Source organism: Cryptomeria japonica, chromosome 3 (assembly GCF_030272615.1).
Source record: "Cryptomeria japonica chromosome 3, Sugi_1.0, whole genome shotgun sequence".
Classification (NCBI taxonomy): Eukaryota; Viridiplantae; Streptophyta; class Pinopsida; order Cupressales; family Cupressaceae; genus Cryptomeria; species Cryptomeria japonica.
Window position 1 is genome coordinate 765,653,062 of NC_081407.1, and position 21,886 is coordinate 765,674,947.

Sequence of the window (21,886 nt, forward strand, 5' to 3'; positions counted from 1 at the left end):
TATGATAATATAATGCTTTGATAATGTTGCTATGTTTCTCTTATAAATGCTTTGTAATAATGCTTTGCGATTACTTCTAGGTTTTCCTTGATTTCTAGTATGATTTTTAAATGAATAAATGAATGTCTTTAAATGCAACATAGAACACAAATCAACACAAATATGTTTTAGGGTGGGTTATAGTGGCTAGTGAAAATGTTAGCTAAGTGTAAATATGAAGATACTTAGATTGGTAATTTCAAGTTAATATCGTGGGTGAAGTCTACATCCATAGATCTAATCCAAGGTGATGAATATGGGATATAGGGATCATGATCAAATGTTTGGTGATGAATGATTATAATACACACAATAATATGTCACTTGTAAACTTACTATTGTATCAAATACACATTAATGAAAGCATGTGGGAAAAAGGGCACGAGCATGCAATTTTCACCATTACATTTTGCCCCTACTAAGATATGTATTCAAACCACTAGGCACATGTATGTCAAAATTAAAAAAAAAGTCAATATCTAAATTAAATGCTTTTCAAATACTTAAAGGCTACATATTTGCACAAAATCTAAATAAAATTCTTGAATTCTTCTTATAGTGAGCACTCCAAACAAATATTATGGGAAGTGGTAAAAATTTGACTATATGGAAATATAGGACTTCAACCAAGCGAACAAGATTGGTAAGGCTCACTTGGAAATGAGAATGACTATGAACTTGTCACTACAAAACATAACTAGAAAATAATGACGTAATACACCCCCTACTCTAATTGGTTGCATATAGAGAGTGCAATGAATTGGATGAGAGGAGAAAAATATGTAATAATGATAAGACATATAAACATAATAAAATATATCATATGATAAGCATGTAAGGACTTAGACAAGATATAATTGTGGAAGCACATGTAATGAGGGAAAAACAAGATGTCCCCTAATCTTGCTTCTAATGAAGGCAAATGGCATGACAAGGATAGTCCTAAATGTTAGATAAAGGTCATATTGACACATGTATATATGGTGTAAGGGATGTGCGTGTGACAAGGATTGTAGCATGCAATCATATGATACAACTTATATGGTATTGATCATAAAACTAGAACCATAAGATGTATTATTCAATAAGGATCACATGCATGTAATCGCGAGTTGTAAATGTGATAAGGATCATAAACATGGAATTATAATTTATGTAAATATGAAATGGATACTAGACAAAAATTATAAGATGTAAACATGGTAAGGATCACAATTATGTAATTGTAAGATATAAGTATGATAAGGATCACAAACATATAATATGTGAGCATAGGATATAAGCATGATAGCCATGTGGAAATATGCACAACATAAGATGTGAAAAAGAGAAGCATTAGGATCACAACACAAATAATCATAATAAGCATAATGAACATTTAATAGAGGTAGCATAAGAGTTGTAGATTAGAAATGTTTATGTAGATTGGAAACATAAAAACATTTAACAAAAAACAAATGGAAAGATAAAGGGTAAAAATGGAACACAAATTATATAATAATCAAACAAGGTATTTAGAAAACCATGGAAAATTAAAAAGGAAGCATATGTGAAAACCAATGGGCTAAGTAGGGCACATGTGAAAAGCATAGGAGATAACATAGAAGAATCACAATAAAGATAAGGAAAAGGGCATGGACACACATTTTTTACCATTACATTTTCCCTCCACATTGGAAAATGGATGCATGTCAAAATAAAATAAGTATTCAGTATGCGAATTAAATATTTTTTAAACACTCAATGGGTACATATCCTCTCAAAGTATACCTAGTATCATTCTTGTAATGAGTGCTCCATATAAAACTTATTATGAAAAGTGGTAAATCTTTTACTACATGGAAATATAGAAGGATTTAAACCAAGCAAACAAGATTAGTAGAGCTCCCTTGGACATGTGAATGACTATGATCCTATCATTATAAAACATAACTCATAAATAGGAGCACGAGTTACATAGTATATTCCCCATTGCAATTAGTTGTATATAAAGGATGCAAGGAATTGGAGGAGAGGAGAAAATATGTAAGCATGATAAGGAATATAAACATGATAAAATATATTGTAATATGATAAGAATGTAAGGACATAAACAAGATATGATTATGGAATTAAATGTATTAAGGGAAAAGAAAGATGCCCCCAATACATAATAAAATATCTTTCTCCCCTTATCCCTCTATATCTCTCTATATCTCCCTCTTTTCCACTCTCTCACTCCCTCTCCCTCTTCTTTCTCTCTATGTCTCTCCCCCTCTCCCTCTCTCTCCCTCTCTTCCTCTCTCTATAATAATTCCTTATATCTCTCTCTATCTTAAATATTATGTCTTTCTCTATCTCTCCTCCATCTCCCTCTATATCTCTTTATCTCTCTTCATATCTCTCTCCCTCTCCCTCTCTCTCTTCCTCTATACCTCTAGAGCTCTCCCTTTCTCTACCTCTATTTCTCTATCCCCCCCCCCCTCTCTCTCCCTCTATCTTTCTAGATATCTCCCTATCTATTTCTCCTCCTCTCTATTAATCTCCACTTCTCTATCTATAAATACCTCTCCCTCTTTTTATCCATCCCTCTCTTCCTTTCTCTATCTCTTTCCCTCCTCCTAGACCTCTACATCTATATCTCTTGTTGCTTCTCCCCCCTCTCTCTTCCTATTGGAATACTTGGATAGTAATAAGAATGAGTGTGTTATAGTACAATCATGTTATAACAATAACAATTTATACCATGCTTATCTTTGTTGAGAAGTAAAATTCTAAAAAATTAATAAAGAGTCACGTGGATCCTATGATTTTTTGACCCACATGCTTTATTTTACTCTACAATTTGTGCTTTATCTGACATAAAAAACACTTTTCATGGTGTTGATAAAATATCAACCATTGTTTACTAATTACACCACCTTTTCTTATTTTGTTGACATAGAAGAACCAAGTTGCATGTTTTTACATTGAATGTGATAGCACAAACTAATAGTTTTATGTTTTGAAGATTTGGAATAATAATTATCAAGTTTTGTGTTTTAATTTGATAACATGCAATCATTATTTGTATATTTTATACTAATTCTATTAGATTGATATAGAATTGAATATCATACCAAGGAAGTTAATAAGAAACTCAAAATTTGGAGGAGTGTGAAGTAAAAAATGTATGAGACAAAATCATGCAACTAAAAAATCAAATCTTGGAGTTTAAGGTATGTCCTCTATGCCTTTGTCCCTTTTGTTCATGCCCACTTCTCATCATACTTCATGTGCTACATATCTTAGTGCTAAATTTAACTTTATTGTAGCCTAATTGTTAACCCTTTCATGGTTGATATCCCTCCTCTTTCCAATAATTTTGATATTGTCACTCATTTTTTTAATTCCCATGATTTTTTTATTATTACACTCACTTAGCCAACCTAATATCAATCAACATCATAAAAGTATATCCCAACTATATAAGATTTGAAGTGTGTTATAAACCCTACAAGTGGACCTAGATCCTTAAATTCTCATTGATGCACTAGGTAGTAATTTGGTTACACACTCAACTATGTTACTATCCATCATCCTAAAATCTTACTAGGAGATGAAGTGAGCTAAAGCCCTCCCAACAACTTTGTTTTGTACATGTACAATATTTTGATGGTAATTTAAAAAAAATATCGTTATATAATGTGTAAATTGAAAGTAGCAAATGAAAGTGATACACGTGAAATTGGGGCAAGTTAACACTCCAAAACTTTAAGCTTGTTGTCCAAACTAATTCCAAGCCAAAATTGGCAAAACAATTAAAAAATAGGAGTGTGTTATGTAACACACCTGAGTTACATAATACTAGCATGTTACATAATGCAATCATGGTTTAAAATAATTTTTTGATTAATTTATCATATATTTTCAAATAAAATCAAATCCAAATATTTGACAACCTTAGGTTAGCTATCTTCCATAAACATATTCCTAATTTAAAATCTTATCATCATCAAAAGCAATTCTTGGATAATTTGAAATGTAATGTTTGGATCTTTATTATTTAGATAAGATTTAGTCTGCCATTTAAGACCCTTAAACTATCATATATTCTATCTAGTCCAATCCTTATCTTAGAACTTGAGAATCATTTGTAGATCTAAAATCCTAGTCAAATTAAAACATCCTTAAGAACCAAAAGTGCAACATATACCTCATTTCAACTTTAGCAAATGAATACATATATCCATCTATTCCAACCTTCAAGAATCTTGCTATTTATATAATTTTTCTATCAAATTTGTTCCAAATTCATCTGAAACATCCCTTGAGGCTATCACTCATTTGAGAATTAATTTTTTCCTTAATCATAATCATCCAATCCTAATTGATATCATCATAAACCTTTGAGTTCAATGGTCTCCATTTTTTTCACTTATTTGATAAAATTATAATTTCATTATGGTTCTCCATACCCATCATCTACAACATCAAGTAATAAAACATGACTAATGGTTCCTAGAAAATGATTAACCACTAGATATAAAATTTTACTTCCATAATCAAATCCCTCATATAAAAAATTCCCTTCCTAGGAGAACCTTCTAAAGCCCAACATGATGGTACTGAAACCAATGATTATAATCCAAATAAACTTGAATACAATATTTATCCCAAATGATCTTTAAATTCAAACAAGGATGGAATCTCATGGAGAGGTTTACTGAAATAAACATAGATGCAATCCTTAGGTAAGTCCTTGATTTAGGTGATAAGCTTCCCCCCAATTACGATCTCTCTCATATTGACCACATAGTGTATCTTGACCCCTTGGATCATGTTTATTCTCATGAGAACTCTCTAGCCAAAACCTACAATGTTCATCATCCCATTCATGAAGACACTAACCATCATTTTAACAATAACACTTCCTCTTTAAAGAAATAATCTCTTTCCATCAAGGGTAACCTCCCATATAAAAAATGTGTCCTAGTTATGGTACAAACATATCTTTATAATGGGTTTTCAAATATCAAATTTGCTAGTCAAGTTGAATTTAAAATAGATGCCCATCTTAGAAATAAACACTAGACTTCCCATACAATGTCTCTCTTTTCCCATTTATAATAAAAACACCTTTTTGTATCTCGAATTATAATACAACCATTCTAAATCTTGTACTTGCTTTGAATATCAACTAAAAATCCTTGAGTAACATCAACCAACACCAACACTTAATTTCCTCCTAAGAAATACATCATGCACCATCACTAATAGACCTATCCACCTCAACCACAACCTAGCTCATCCTTCAATCAATAGCAAAAAGCAATGAAAAATTACCTCAAAAGGATCCAAGTTGGGGCTGTTGACCCTTGGCATAAGGTTTTGTCATTGATGTCAAAAAGGTAGTTTGCATTTTGCATTGGATGCTTCTTAGGTATCGGGATATGCGATCGCTATGATATTATGTACATATGTAGTTGGTATAGCTTTGATATAGTATCTCTTACTTGGCATTGACATTTCCATACAATTGATTTGATACATGACCATAGCATGTTTGGTCTCAGTATGACAGTGCATTAGATTGGTTACAGTGATCATGTGGAAATATGAACAGGTTTCTAGGCTTTTGTGATGATCTTCTTCATAGTGGATAGATATATAGATCTTCTTGACTAATATATGCAGATTGGTGTATTTGATACATATTGGTTTGTATATGCTTATCATTTCTGATTTATGAAGGTTTCATTGCTCTTGGTTACTTATGATATCCTTGGCATACATTGTTGACATATCTTGTTGTCATGGTTGGCCTTGTATATTCTTATGATGGTTCATGATGATATTTGAATATTTAGAGTGCCCTTAGGTTTTGCCCTTGATGATAGAGCTACGTAAAGCCATCACTGTGGTTAGTGCATACAAGCATTCTTCATGGCATCATATTGGTTGGTATAGGTAATGACATTGTAGAAGTACTCTTCATGGTACATGTATTCTTTAAGGCATCAAATTGGTTGGTAGGTTGATTTCTTAACAAGATTACTTGATATGGTACTTTGCTTGATCACATCTTTGGCATGTGATCTAATTTGGTCTCAAAGCATATGACGGTGCACACATGATCATGCCAATATTATTCTACTTTGGTATACTTTGATGTGAATGTGAAGTAATATCCTTATTAGATAAGGATCATTATAAGGGTACATTACTCCTTTCACAAGTATTGATTAGCATAACATTTGTTTTGAAATCAAAGGTATATATCAACATTATTTAAAAGCAATAATATAGCTCTCTGACCATGGACATGAGTTTAAACACTCACCACTAGTGTGACAATAGAATTGACAAATTTATATCATATTTACTATACTCTCTAGTCGGCATTGATGAAAAGTCAAAAGACATTATTATTGTGAATAATATATGCACGAGTGTTTCCTTTATAAGGAAGTTGGCATCATTTTTTATTAGACACACATAATGGTCTTTGATCTCGAATGCATAAAAGACACCATTATTGTTATTTGACTTTTGAAGAGGATCATTATCTTTGAAAGATATGATGATGCCCAAATGTATCAAAGAAGAACAGTTTGAAGTCATTTTGGGTGACAGTTTTTGATGAAACCCGAGTAATCTGGGGCATGACTGGGGTTGACAGTTGCAGACAACCAAAATGCAATAAGCTTAGAAAGGGAAACAGTTAAGATTGAATGGTGGTTTGAGAAACGACTTGAGAATCTGGTAAGAATATTTTTGACAGGTATTTGTTATATCTCTTTTAGTGTGTTGCTAGAAGGAAAGGTACTACTATTCTATGAATAACAATGAGTTTAGAAAAGACCGTTGAAAAAAATTAGTTAGTTAAATTCTGTTCTGTTATTCAGTCTGTATATAATAAGGGCGTCTTCATTTTTCTGAAGAACAAAGTTTATGAGAAAAAAAGAAAAGAAAGTGAAGAAAGTTTTTTTTTGGAGATACTCTTGAGGGTTTTTGTTGCTTACATTGTGAAGTGGTTTGGGTAATGTGAAAAGTTGAAAAGGGTTCTGTTTATCGTTCTCAAATGCTGATTCAGTTTGAAGGAGACATTTGATCTGTTGGTAACAAAGTCTGTTTCTTTCTCAAGGGTTTTGATTGTGTAGGGTTTGTGGATATTTTGAAAGAAATTTGATATACTCTGTTGGAGTTAATCATAAAGGAAAATCTCTTATTGCTGTTTCATGCTCTGTATAGAGTCATTATTCTTAGTATTGTAAAAGGCATCATTGTACAGTTTATGAGTTGTATATTTGTATCTGAAAGCATTATTGAGATAGTTTGAAAGTACACGTAGTACATTGAGAAATAGTTTTATACTCTATATCACTGTGTATGCTAAACATATGCACAATGGTATAGGGTATCTAAACTTTTTCTTTTGAAACTCAAGTGACGTGAGTTCAGAATATGTTGTGAAAAGAAACAGAGATGATACTCTGTGTATTTAATTCAAAATAAAATTGATGATGTAAAGTTGAAAATGATCAAGTCAAATTGATCATTGTAAGCGAGACACGTCATGGCCAGTGAGGCCTTGCTAGTGAGGCACATTTAAATGTTAGTGAGATGCATTGTAGTCAGTGAGGCGTTTTCTAAATAAGCCAATGAGACAATTTTCGAGTAGTTTTTCTACTCCATGAGGGTTTGCCACTCAGGACAATATTTGTGAACATATGGGTTATCATAATCACTGATGTGCTTGATCCTCATGTTCATTTACTTAGCATGTATCATTGTTTAAAATGATGTTCTCTTCTTATCTTCATTATGGTCAAACAAACTTCTCAGTTAGTTAATAAGTGAACAACCTTGCTTTTAAGACTTATGTTCATGAGTTAAAGTTAATCATAGATTGCTTCATAAAATTGTGTTGGTGCATTCTTGACCTTGATCAGTCAGTTTTAATTGTCATGATACCTATCTTAATACAACAGAAACTGTATGATGTTCATAAATGATGCTACAATAGAAGTTGCCTTGATATTCATGTCAGTCTAGTCAAAAGTGTGAATTGATGTCTTGAGTTAATATTGTCTACCAAAGTTTTTGATTATGAGTATGCCCGTTCTTATGGTAGTTATCATTCAAAGTTTTTTGAAAGATTATTTCAAGACCATTTGAAATCAGTATAACATTGATTCACCCCCCCCCTCCTCTCTTAGTGGTATTGTACTCCAACAAGGGCCCATAATAAATCATATAACTTTAAATAGTTAAGTTGATACCTTTTGATTGATACATAACATAAATTCTATTCTCTAGCTCTTTTCAAATTTCTAAGTGTGATAGATAAAATGGAAAGGTAGATCTTAGGGAACATGCACAAAAATTATGCATGATTATTCAAGAATTGAAACATGAATATGTAAACTAATACAACTTTTCCATCATACCATATGTGAAAAATAACTTGAATGGTTCTTGTACCAACCTAAGGTGCCATCACACCTTTTGGATATTGTTGGGTGAAAATTTTGTAAACTAATGAAGGTTTACAAAATGTGAGTTTTATGATAGCACATGAGATAATATCTCTCAGAAGGCAAGATACGATCTCTCCTAATTGTAAGGGAAGACTCCTCCTTTCTACTGCAATTACTTTTTACCTGCTAACTTTACACTATTCCAAGATGAAACAACTTCTTAGTTCTCTTTTTTTAGAACCAGTTATATCTAATTCTCTTTTTAGAACAAATTCCTTAACTAAAACGCCTCTAATTTTGTAGTAATATTAAACTAATCTAACTAGGAAGTAAATTGTCCGTGAAAGACCAAAGTCTTCTGTTACTTCTATACTCTGAAAAACGACTCGAGGACGGGAATTATGCACACTAAGAACTCAAAGATTTTTCATAATACCTAATCCTTACCAACCATTGCTTGACCCAAATATATTATGAGCTCAAAGACCTACAAATACATTGAAATACCTTTGACTCTAACCAGATAATCCATACAACACAAAGACTTTACTTTTTATCTTTCTAATACAAATTCCAGAGATAACTTTCAAAAGATCAAAGACTTAAAACAAGACTATTTGAAACAATTTCAAATTCTTGAATTTTTAAAGTGACATAAAGACTACTTGTAAACACTCAAAATATCCAACTTTAATCATTCAAGAAAATATGATACCAATGACATAAGAACATTCATACCATACATAAGTTTGTTCTCAATTTTTTTTTTCAATTCCAAGCTTATCTCCTCTTTGATTAAATTGCAAATTTTACAAAATGAACACCAAGTCTCAATTTTATCTTCACTTTGGTAGAGTTTCGTTGCATAAATAATGATGGAAAAAAATCCTTATTACAATCATAATCCTCATATATATAGAAGAGGGGTGCAACATGAAAATAGGAAATTATAACTAATTCTAAGACTAAGTCAAAAGAAGAGTTTGATTTGACTTAGGACTTGTGCACTCAACATGTGCACCTAAGCATATACAAAATGACACCTGAGGTGTTGATTGATATAACCAAATGCCATTGGAAAAACATGAAAATGACTAAGGGTCATTTTTCTCAAGTTGACTCTTGCTTCTAGAATTCTTCAAACTTCTACAAGGTGTTCTTCATTGGAACTCTATCGGGTCCCTGGGTATGGTTGGTAATGATCTTGACCTTGTGATGGAATCCTCCAAGTCAGTGCAACACTTCTTGTGTTTCTTCAGAAGTGAATCTAGAAAATCCAAGATGAATTGGAGGCCAACCAATCTATCAATTGAGGACAAAGAAAATTCCTCTCTATCAACTTCAACAGTCACGAGCAAACTGAACTCCTTAACGATTTTGTCAACATCAAGGACCTTTTCATTCTCATCAAGGAAAGCACATGCAATTTCAGATATTTTAGCAACAATCTCTTTCTTCTTATCTGCACATTCTTTTTTGGCTTTCCTCATGTTGTTGACCAATCATTTTAGGATATTCATCTGATGCTCAAATGCCTCTCACTGCTCAATATACATTTGCCGTGAAGGGATAACACCATTTTGGATGAGATCATCCAAATCATAATCTTCAAATTTCAACCAGGCTTCAAACTCTTTTTTTATGTTTCAAGTTCTTGGGAGAAGGCTTCTATGGTGTTGTCCACCTTTGTTCTCACAACATCAAGATAATAAATGGTGCAAGCTGAGCTTAGGAGCTGTGTACCTTGACTCAACATCTATCCATCCATTCCCCTACGACTCTACTTCGTGATGCTGCTTTCTCAACTCTTTTCGCAACCTTCGTACAGAGATGAGGCTACCGGTTTAATAACTTCTGAAGACCTACTTACTTTGATAAGAATTGAGGTGAGCTGCTCAATTTGTTCCTTGAGTTGATCCTTTTTTCTTTATCTTCATCATATCTAGATACTAGGGCCTCCAAAGTTGATTGAGTTGATGAATACTAAGAGGGGGGGGTGTGAATTAGTATGCCCAAAAACTTAACCCAACTTTTAAGCAATTTTACTGTAGACCGGTATAGTAGTTTAAACAACAAACTAGTTAAAACACAAATAAGCCAAATATCAAATAGAACATTCACCCACAGAAGCATAATCACCATAACACAAGATATTTTGACGTGGAAACCCAAATGGGAAAAACCACGGTGAGTAAAAACTCACAAGTCAGCTATTTGCAGAATAGTAACCAGACCGACAAGGCCTTACAATGTTCTTCACCGGAACAGATCCTGTTAGGAATCCAGATCTCTGTTAGGAGATAAGTCTTGTTAAAGTCTACCCTGTTAAAGGATTTCAGATCCACAACTATGAACCATCTTGTTAGAGGATTTTACAAAAGGCTTGATTGGGCCTACCCAGTTAAGGGTTTCAGACTTGTCGAAGAGATTAGTAATCAACAAGTGAATGATCTAGACAATAGCATAAAATGCTTGATTAGATCCTTGACAACTCTTTATTAATGCATTGCAACATTACTTCAGTCTTCTATCCTTTGCATATTTAATCTCTATCGCACGATGCTTCTATAACAACTTCTCTCTCCAATATACACACACACACATACATACATTCAGTGTCTTAAAACCCTAGACATGATGTCCTTAAATAGGAAGCTGATTTCATGTCGGTCCAATGAGATTGGATTACAACTTCCTAGGTTCAAAGCATCTAGACACATTTGGTAACACGACCCAAAAACACCACCAAAGTGTCGATGGATGATAACTCATCACACATTACAATTTTACCGGTTTAACACAGTGTACCGATTAACAAAGATTAGTAAACTGGAACATAGTGTTCCAATCAAAAGATTGACTACCGCTAGGGGTCCTCGTGCTGCTTGAGGTCTTCATACCACTTGATGTCTTCGATCATGCCTTGACTGGTAAGCATTTTCTGCAAAACACTAATAGTCTTCTACAAACAAAGACTAAACATTTAATGGCATATAATACCAGTGTGAGCAATACAACACATATTACTGGTGGAGAATAATTCATACATAAAATAAGTGTGTCCATCAATGACAATCACAACTAAACAACATCAAAATACCAACAATCTCCCCCTTTGGCATTGATGGCAACACTTAAAAAAATTTGACATCTAAGTGCTTACAAAACAAAATGATGTCATAATCAAAATTTACTCCCCCTAAGCATATACACTACTCCCTTTGCCAAAAATTACAAGCATGTACAAATTCAATGCTACTCCCCATAAAATTTTCATGAATACTACTCCCCCTTTGCCAACAATGACAAAGTAATACAAAACGTAGTAGGTTTACCACTCTCCTAATCATATTGCATAAAAACAAAGCATATGTTCATGACAATAAAGAGTAAAACTTCTCAAAAATAGATTTAAAGTTTTTCAGAAAATCCTTCATGTCTGTTGACCAGGTGTCTAGGAGTGAGGCAACAATTTCACTTTGAGTCTTCATCTAGAAAGCTAAGTCCTCCATGGCATCGATGATGCTCAATTCTTGTGTAACAATAATAGCTTCCATGTTCAGAAAACACTTTTGAAGAACCTACATCTTTGGTAATAGAAGCAACTGGAGCTCCTACAAATCTTGTGTTCACTTGCAGATCTCTGATTCAATCTTTGCAATCTACTGTTGGTGAGTGTGAACAGTCTATCCATACACTGTGAAGGAGTCATATGGCAAGTTGAAAGTGCCGATGTACTGCTTTAACTTCGATTGGAGTTGACTCTTTTTCTTCAAAGCATCATCACAAAATAGATCAGGCTGGAAGATTTTGCTCAACAGTTTATGGCCTTCAGCTATTACCAAACGGATATCATCCCTCTGGTGGATCAACTTGTCTTTGTCTTCATTAAATTGTTTCACTAGTGCAAATTTGAGTGCCTTTTCATGGTTTTTCTTTGCAGTGGCCTGGGAAACATCTTCCAAACATTGTACTTGATCATCCACTACTGTGCAAAGAAGTTTTAACTTGGCTAGCCAGGAATCAGTACTGGGAAGGTTAGTACCGGGGACTAGATTGGAAAGAGTGTCAACAACAAATTGAATGACATCCTGTTCTTTCTTTTTCCTCAGTTCTTCCAATCTAACCTAAGCTAGTTGAATACTCCTCAGTAACTCATTTTCATCAATTGATTGAGTAAGACAGGCAAGAGTCAAATCGGTGTGACCGGTGGGATCAACCTGCTTAGCTTGATCTTCAGTTGCCTTAGGAGTCTGTTCTCCTTCCTTTGCCTTGATCTCCTCTTGTCTTTTCTTCTCCTATTCTTCTGTTTCCTGGGCTTCCTTGGTGGCCTTCTCTTTCTCCTCTTCCACTCTCTTCTTCGCTTCTTCTTTCTTCCTCTCCTCTTCTTTCTTCTTCTCTTCTTCCTTCTTCTTCTCTTCTTCCTTCTCAGCTCTCTCTTTCTCTTGTCTTTCTTTCTCCTCTTGCTCTTTCTTTTGTTTTTCTTTCTCCGCTTGCTCTTTTTCTGTCTTTTCCTTCTCCGCTTTCTCTTTTACCTGTCTCTCTTTTTCTGCTTTTTCTTTTTCTTGTTTCTCTTTCTCTTCTTTTTCTTTTTCTTGTTTCTCTTTCTCTGCTTTTTCTTTTGCCGCTTTCTCATCTTTTTCTTTCTCCAGTCTCTCCTCTTCAGCTTTCTCCTTCTCTGGAGTGGTTTCCTCAACATCTAGTGCATCAACATCAATGGGTTCATTTTGTTCAGTTATTCTTTCACCCAGATTACTGAAGGTTTCATCCGGTTTGGATGTAGATAGTTTAGGCTCTTGCACATCTTGCCGATTTTCTTTGGCTACCTGTTTCGTTTTGACAGCTTCTTCAGCTCGCAAATGGGTGTCCTTTTCTACTTCAGAGGTTTTGCCTCCAAGTAACTAAAGTCTTCTCCTTCTTAAGAAAAAGGTACCTTTGTATCGATTAAGAATCTCAAACAATTCTGAATTAGAAGCATCAGGAAAATATTGGGCAAAAATTTCTTCCCTAATTGCTTGTTCTTTTCTATGACAATGCACCATTTGTTATCCAAAGAATCATATAAAGAACTAGAAACAATAGTCTTAATATCGATTGGTGACTGATCATTTTTGCACAAATATTTAATGACCTCTAGCTCTACTTCTTCCTTTTCACTATTGCTAAGATCATCAAAATAATCTTTTAGATTGTCAATAACTTTCTTTTTAATATTCTTCACAATTCTTTGAAAATGTGTCATAGGTTGGTAAGAAGCAATATGTATACTTACCGATGCAGAGGTTGCTGGTACATTACTGGTTGTCTTTGTCTTCTTACTTGGTTGCCTTTTCTTTTTCATTTCTACCTCCAGTTCAGTGTCATTTGAATCCGGTGTGTTATTCCTAGTTTTTCTCTTTCTTTCAAATACCTTTGGCGGAATTGCCTCTAGTTTCTTTTTGGCTGGTGACCTCTTGGTCACTTTAGGACTAGCAGCAGATGTAATCGGTGCCGATGCCGATGGCACAACTTTCCTCTTCTTGTGCTTCGATACTTCAATAGATTTGATCCTCTTTGAGTAAGTACCGGTCCTCTTCTTCTTTGGATCCAATGGTGAAGCAAGTAGGGTAGAGGCATACCCTATGAGTATATCATTTACCACTTCATAGCCCATAGGCTCAACTTCATCTTCTCTGGGCTCAACTGCTTCCATTATGCAGTGATCTACTTTGATTTTGAAACAGATATCATCTTCATACTTTTTAATTAGATCACTTGATATTCTCATTCTCTGGTTTATTTTTAGTTTGAACTCATCAAAATACTTGTTCAGAGTCTCTAGATAAGCAGATCCTACTGCTTGCAGTCTCTCCTTTATTTGTCTTGAAATCGGTAGGTCAGTTGACCATTGAACATCACCAACTCTTGGAAAATACCCTTGAAAATAGAAAAACAAATCGACAAGAAGTTGACCGAACTTAAACTTCAGTGTCTTGTCTTCCTTGATGGACTTCAGATTCTCCATGAGTTGTTTTTGCATGTAGGTACACAAATCATATTCTACATCTTCCTTGATCATCCTATAAGCAGCATTCACCACAACTGTAGGAATGAAATTCATTCTACTAGCATAGAATACTCTATACCTGATCACCATGCACACATACTTCACCAAATCATCTTTTTATGGTATTTATAGTCATTACCCGCTGGTCACTCACAGAACAGGTGAGCTCTGTCACTTTGGTTTTGGTGATCTTGCGAAGAACAGGGACTTCTCCAAGATTGAAGAAACCGGTCACGACATGGATTGTGTTTGGTGTAATATTATGGGTTCGCTCAAGATACATCTTGTCGCCATGAACCCTACTTAGAATGATCCTTATGTGATCTTCTGTGAATTCCTCGAGAAAATATATTGCATTGTGGAATTTCATCTTCTCAATCACGCTATACTCTGGTTTGATCTTTTTATCATCTCCATAGAACAAACTCAACTTGGAGTGAATCACTAGAGACCTTAGGTCTTCCAGTTTGCAGTCAATGTATCCTGAAATATCCCTTGCAACAATGACTTCAACTTGAATTTGATATAGGGCATTATATTTCACCTTCTTCCTAAGAAACTCAGATGACTCCTCTGGTTCAGTAGAACTAGAAGGCATTTTGGATGAGAGGCCATGACTAAATAATTTTGAATGACAAGAGTGTTTCGATGAAGAATACCTTTTCACTCTGAACTAGGGTTCACCGATGTTGAATTTGAACTAGGGTTTGGCAATGTCGAACACAACACACTTCTCCAAAAGCTTGTTTTACCACTCTTCCCTCCACTCTGAATAGCTTGAAATGTCTGTTGGATCTTGTTAAAGATTTCTTCCTTGATTCTTTTGAACGCAAGATGAATCGCTCTTGTTTCGCTGCTCAGGCTAAAAAAAATCTCCTTTGAAAATAAGTAAGTAAAAATGACGACAAGAGTCACTTTTAAACATGCTCCTACTTACCATAATAAATGCATCATTGATAGGGTACAAACCCTAATTTTACCAATTCATTTCTTCTGTCGAATGACAGGTAATCGATACTACTAAAAACACTTTACCAATACATACCAGGGGTTCAAAACATTGTTACCGATATGTTCCCCCTTAATATTTTCAAAGCTTAATTTGCCAATTCAGGAGTCTCCACACTGGGTGCGAAAACTGGTGCATCCTGTGGCTCCTCTTCTTCCAAATTTTATCCATATTGGCCTGAATGATTTCAACATTGACCTTTCCTTTTGAGTCGACCGGTATGTCTCTCGATGGATTCTTTTTCAGTCTGCATGTTATAGCAATATGTCCTGGTTTGTGACAATGATAGCATACCATACTAGGCTCTCTCCATGGTTCGGTGTTCACATTTCCATTCTTCCTCCTACATGTTGTAGCCGTGTGACCAATACCATGGCATATCAAACAGGTTGCTCTCCAACTGTTTGCCGCTCCATAACCATTTGACTAGTGGTCATAGGTTCTGTACTGGTTCATAGGAGGTTCTGAGACAACTCTTTTAGATCTTGGTGCATAGCTTCCAGGGCTGTTCATAACTGATCTACACTCAAAAGATCTATGCCCAAACTTGTTGCATGCATAGCAATGACCATTAAACCTACCAGTTCTAGCCTTGTGGTTATGCACATTGTTTTGCATGTAAGGGAAATTGTTATAAGCCTTGCTCCTACATACATTGGTTGTATGTCCTTCCTTAAGATAGTTAAAGCATACATGTTTGAACTTTTGCTTACCTTTGCTTTGGTTGATCTTAGGTGTCGATTGCTCTTTTGGTGCACCAGTCTTGGTTCCAGAGGTTTCACCTTCCTCATATGCAAAGAAAACAAGTCCAGAGGTATCCTTTGATGGCTTCATTGTTTCTAGCTTTTGGTCCAACTTCATAGCACCCCGGTTGAACTTTACAAGTATCTCCTTTGTCTCAGCAAGTTCCTTGGAAAGAGCATCATTGGTTTTCATCAAGGTTTCATTATGAGAAATGACTGCATTGAGGTCTGCTTGCATTTCTTCTTTCTCTTCATTACCCTCTTGCAGATAAGCGGTGATGGTACCAATCTCTTGTTTCAACTTAGAGATCTTGTGCTCCTTGTCCTTCACTAGATCTTTAGCTTTTCTTCTATTTTCTAGCTCCTGACTCATCCTAATAGTCAGTCCTTCCAACTCCCTCTTGTAAAGCGGAAAATCGAACCCTAGGTGTTCCCCCCACTCCGAAGAGAGAAAGGAGGTCACTAGTATTGACGGTTTTCACTTAGGAGAGACTTTACATTCAAAAGAGGGGTTGAAACCCACAAGATCCAATCCCACACAATGCAAGACTGGATTCTAAATGAGTTTCAAGGGTTAAGACATCAAGGATACCCTCTTTTGTAAAGAATGTAGATAGAATGATTGAACTAGGAATGTATGTAAAAGCAAGAAAGATTCGCTTGTAAATGGAGATAGGGATATGGGATGAAGCTGTGGACTTGAAATTAGCAGTAAAATGCTGAGACGATGCTGTTCTACAAATTTGAGCGAAAGTTGACGAGACGATGGCGCCCAGAGTGCACACGGTCCTCCAAAAAATCCGCGAAACGAAGGGGGATCTGTTCGTCTCTGCACAAGGATTCCAGATCTTCAATTACAGCCGCGTACTTGCAACCTACACACAGAAAAGAGAGGACGATTGGGGGGTTAGGGATTAGGGGTTTGCCTTTAGGTCAAACCCCGGTTTTGGAATTAACCAAGAAATGAGAATGTTGTAAATGTAAATGTTTGTAATGTAAACAAGTACTGATACCTTGTTGTAAGAATGTTTGTATTCTTACATGCGAAGGTGTAATGATGTTGTATGTTGTATGTTGTAAGTGATCTCCTCTTCAATGGTTGAATCCTTGTCTTGAATGCAACACTTAGCCTTGAATGGAGACTTAGAATGCTCAATTGCTTGAAGGAATGTTTGAATGCTTGAATGTTCGAATGTTTGAATATCGCTTCCGCCTTTTGCACACATATGTTTTTTTTCCTCTTTTCTTTCCTCCCTTTTTTTGAAGAGGGAATGTAGTTTATATACTTGTCAATTAGGGTTGAGAGACTGATTTTTCTGACCTTAGGCCGACCTGGGAAAACTATTTTCCAATTTGCAAACTTAAAGACCCGATGCCCAACAAGAGACCGGGCCCAAAATAGGGCCAGGGACCAGGGCGCTGGGCGCCATGGTCCCACCTCCCGGGACAGCAGGGTGCAAGGAGGGATCGGGCCAAGGTGCAAAAAGATGCAGTTTTTGGTGTTGTAAACAGGTTTCAGGGTCTCCATTCAGGTTCAACGTTGCGCCACCATCGTGAAGACCCAAATGCAATCAAAATTGCAAGTGTCGCAATTTTAGGACGCTACATTTAGCCCCCACTTTAGCGGGAGTATAAGCGTACGCCCATACTTCCGGGAAAGTACAAGGAAACAACATTGAAAGACTTTCACCACGTCAAGGAGGCAAGATACACCAAGCGCCCAGTGGACTAAGGATCTTATGACTTCAATTGACAAAGTAAAAGGGAAGATCACGAGGGAGAACCATGACTGTCAGTAGTAAGGTTCCCTCACTATGAGTCATGCAAGAAAGATATCAAAAATTTTCAAGGCAAAGCTAAATTTGTCAAGAAATTTTCAAGTATCTTGAAGAGATATGAACAGGGTGTATGCCCCCCTACGTTAAAGCGATCGTACACGCCTCATCGGGGGTGATTGCTTTAAGGTAGTGATACATATAGGAAATGAGAAGGGAAAGGAGCACGTTATCACAAGGATTTAGCCCCCAAATGTGAGATAAACCCAAGGATAATAGACACAAAACACAAAGCACGAGGTGACTTCGCTTTCCTTGGGGTTAGTATGCTATATGATAATTCATGTATATCATATGTATGTATGCATAATTGTTCTTCATTCCCCAATCAAGGAAGGTCACCTAGAAGAAGGGAACACATGTGTCTTTTGAGTCAACATGAGAGAGACCAAAAGAGATCTCAATGCTTTGCATCGTCCTCAAGTAGACAACACTAAGGACAACAAATAGAAGAATGAGAATAACACATAGAAGAAGTAACAAAAGAGATCAAGAGAGGAGGAGAGAGTCTGCTATGCTAATGAACCTAGTCTAGCACGTCATCTACCCCCCGATCTTGCTGATCAATATTTCGGGAAGGCAGGAAACATGCTAGAGGAGGAACATTCAACACAGTAGATGGAGCTATCACAAGATCCAAACAAGGGCTATGTTCATGTTCCGAGCCACGTTGTTCTTGTCTAGGAGCTAGGATAAGTGCTTTAGAAAATTCGTTAGATAAATGGTTATCAACATCAACATATTCATATTCACTATCAAAATGAAGAGAAGTAACATTTTCATCATGAATAACATTTTCATCTATATCAAGATTTATAAAAATAGGATCTTTAACTCGCACAGGATCAAGACCATCATGCATCTTATGTTTAGGAGATTTCGGCTCAATTTTCAGCTGAGGAGAAAATGGAATAATACTAGTTGAAGGTGTTTTTGGGGATTGCAAAGTTTGAGAAGCAGCTGCCTGAGCTCTAAGACGACGCTTTCGTTGGCGTTCACATGCAGAACGATTTCGTCTAGTCTTAGTAGGAAGTTGAGAAGATTGAGGAGGAGGAATGTTCTCGTCCTTATCACTTGGGTGTTTGGGTTGTGGTCTCTTAGGTTGAATAATAGGAGAAGAGAAAGGTCTCTTCTCTCTATAAGAGGAAAGAGGAGGAACTGCTCCATATAAAGGAGGAATATTTGGCTTAGGAAGGAGACCAAGTCCATCATGACGAGGAGGTATAGGTCTACCTTTAGGAAGTTTATTAGACATAGACATAGTCACATCCATAGGGATTGGTTGGGAATCTTCTTGAGGAAAGACATTAGTTTTATCTTTCAAAGGAAGAGCTTCCTTCTCAAGAATGATAGGAATATCAAGTTTGGGTGTTCTAGGTTCACTTAGAGATAGGATCATATCTTTTTTCCACTTTTGATAAGATTTGAAAAGATGATCACTTCGCGGTGGAAGAGATTGGAATTGTTTAGGCCAAAAATAATCAATAGGAATGCTAGAAGTTCTTTTAGCTGGTTTAAAGAGGCTATGATTGACAGTAACAACTTCACCATTATGGGGAAATTTTAAACACTTGTGAATAGGAGAAGCAATAGCTTTCATGGAAGATAGCCAAGGATAGCCTAGCTTCACACGAAATTGTTCGGATGATGGAATAATAGCAAAGTCCACATCAAGGGGTTTGTTATGGACCTCAATAGGTAATGTAATAGAACCAATTGTAGGAGAAGAAAATGCATCAAATAGTTTCACAACCACATTTGTTTCGTCATAGATCACTTGATTCAATTGCAAAGTAAAAAGAAATTCTTAAGTAATGATATTAACCATGCAAGAAGGATCAATAAGCACTCCACGACAAGGTGTATTCTTGACTTTTGCAACTATATATAAAGGACCATCAGGTGCCCTAATAGTTTCACTAAAATCAAATGTGATGGAAGGTTCTCTAGGGATTTTCTGCTGCTCTACAAAGTTAATCACATTCGGAGTCATAGACACAAGGCTATCAGGTGAGAGAGAGGAATCATTAGTCTCAATCACATTAGAGGTATGAGAAGGTAATGGATCAGTAAAAATCTGAAGATTTTTGGTTAGGAGGAGCTACAGATGTATTGCCTTTATCATTCACACCAGAAACAGAGATAGTATTATTATCAATCAAATCTTGAATTTTACCCTTTAAAGCAAAACATTTTTCAGTATCATGCCCAGGTTGACGATGAAATTGACAAAAGGATTTGTTATCAAAATAGGGTGAATTAATCTTTGCAGGATCAATTTGCTTTATAGGAGGGAGAGTAAGCACATTTTGTTCCAATAACTTATTCATAATACTATGCAACGATTCATTCAAAGGAGTAAACTTTCTTTCTTTCTTGAAAAACTTAGAAATAGGAGGCACACCTGATGCTGCATTCACATTGTTGTTGATGATGTTTTCATTGAATTTAATGGACTCTCTGTTCGGTTTAAACTTCCCAAATGGTTGTTGACTACTATCACCCTTATCACTTGGAGCCATAGGATTTGCTTGTTCCATTTGACTCACAGTCAGTTGATAATTGTGAAGAGTTGCGCACAACTGTTGGAAAGAAGTAAACTCAGAAAATAGAAGCTTTTCTCTAATATCTTTTTGTAAGTTAGAAATAAAGATTCTTTGAATATCATTGTCAGGCACTAGAAAAGAAATTTGAGCACACAAATGCTTATATCTACCAATGAAATCAATCAATTTTTCTTTAACACCTTGTTTACAATGCATTAAATCAATCAAAGAAACTTTAGGACTTATATTGTTTTGAAATTTTTGAATAAAAGCATTTGCAAGTTTTTCGAAAGAAGTAATAGAATAGGAAGGCAACGAGCAATACCATTGTAGAGCCTTATCTCTTAATGTTCTAGTAAACAGTTTTGCAAGCAACCTTTGGTCATAAGCAAAATTGGTACATATTGTTTGAAAAGTCTTAACATGTGTTAGAGGATCACCTTTACCATTATAAAGCTCCAATTGCGGGATTTCAACATGCTTAGGGGGAATAGCTCGAACAATGTCAAGAGAAAGTGGGCTCGCAACATCAAATGTGGGCACACTAAACTTAGATTGATTCATAGAGGCAATTTGTTGCTGTAAAGAAGAGACAGTTTGTGCAAGATTGTTAATAGTTGCTTCAGTCGAAGAGTTCATATTAGACGTGTTAGATTGTGATGGAGGTATTATGTTATTGAAAGAAGGTATTGATTGAGAGTAAGGTGGCGGGACACTATGATAGTTAGTCATAGGAGATAATTGGAAAGGAGGAACACTACAAGGAGGAATGGAATGATTAAACGAATTGCCCCCTAGCGTCATGTTCATTTGTGGAGATGTAATAGGAACACTCATTGAAGGAATGAATGAAGAAGTCGGATTGAATGAAGGAAGAGGGTTGATTGAAGAAGAAGGATTGCCCCCATGACTGGTGATCATAGGTGGAATGTCTTGTATTGAAGTAGTCATTATGTTTGATGTAAAAGTAGGTATACTAGCAATAGAAGTTGTCAAAGGAATAGAATGATTGACTTGAGTAGGAGGTTGTGTATAACCCAAAGTTTCGGCACAACTTTTCATAGGCATCACATTCGAATCCACAATGTGTGCAATACCATGCAAAATATCAATTCCATTCTTATCACTTTGAACCATACGTTTTAGACCCTCAATTAATGAAAGAGCTTGACTATCGGGGTATTCTTGAGACATCCATTGCTGAAAATCATCGAATTGGTTATCCAA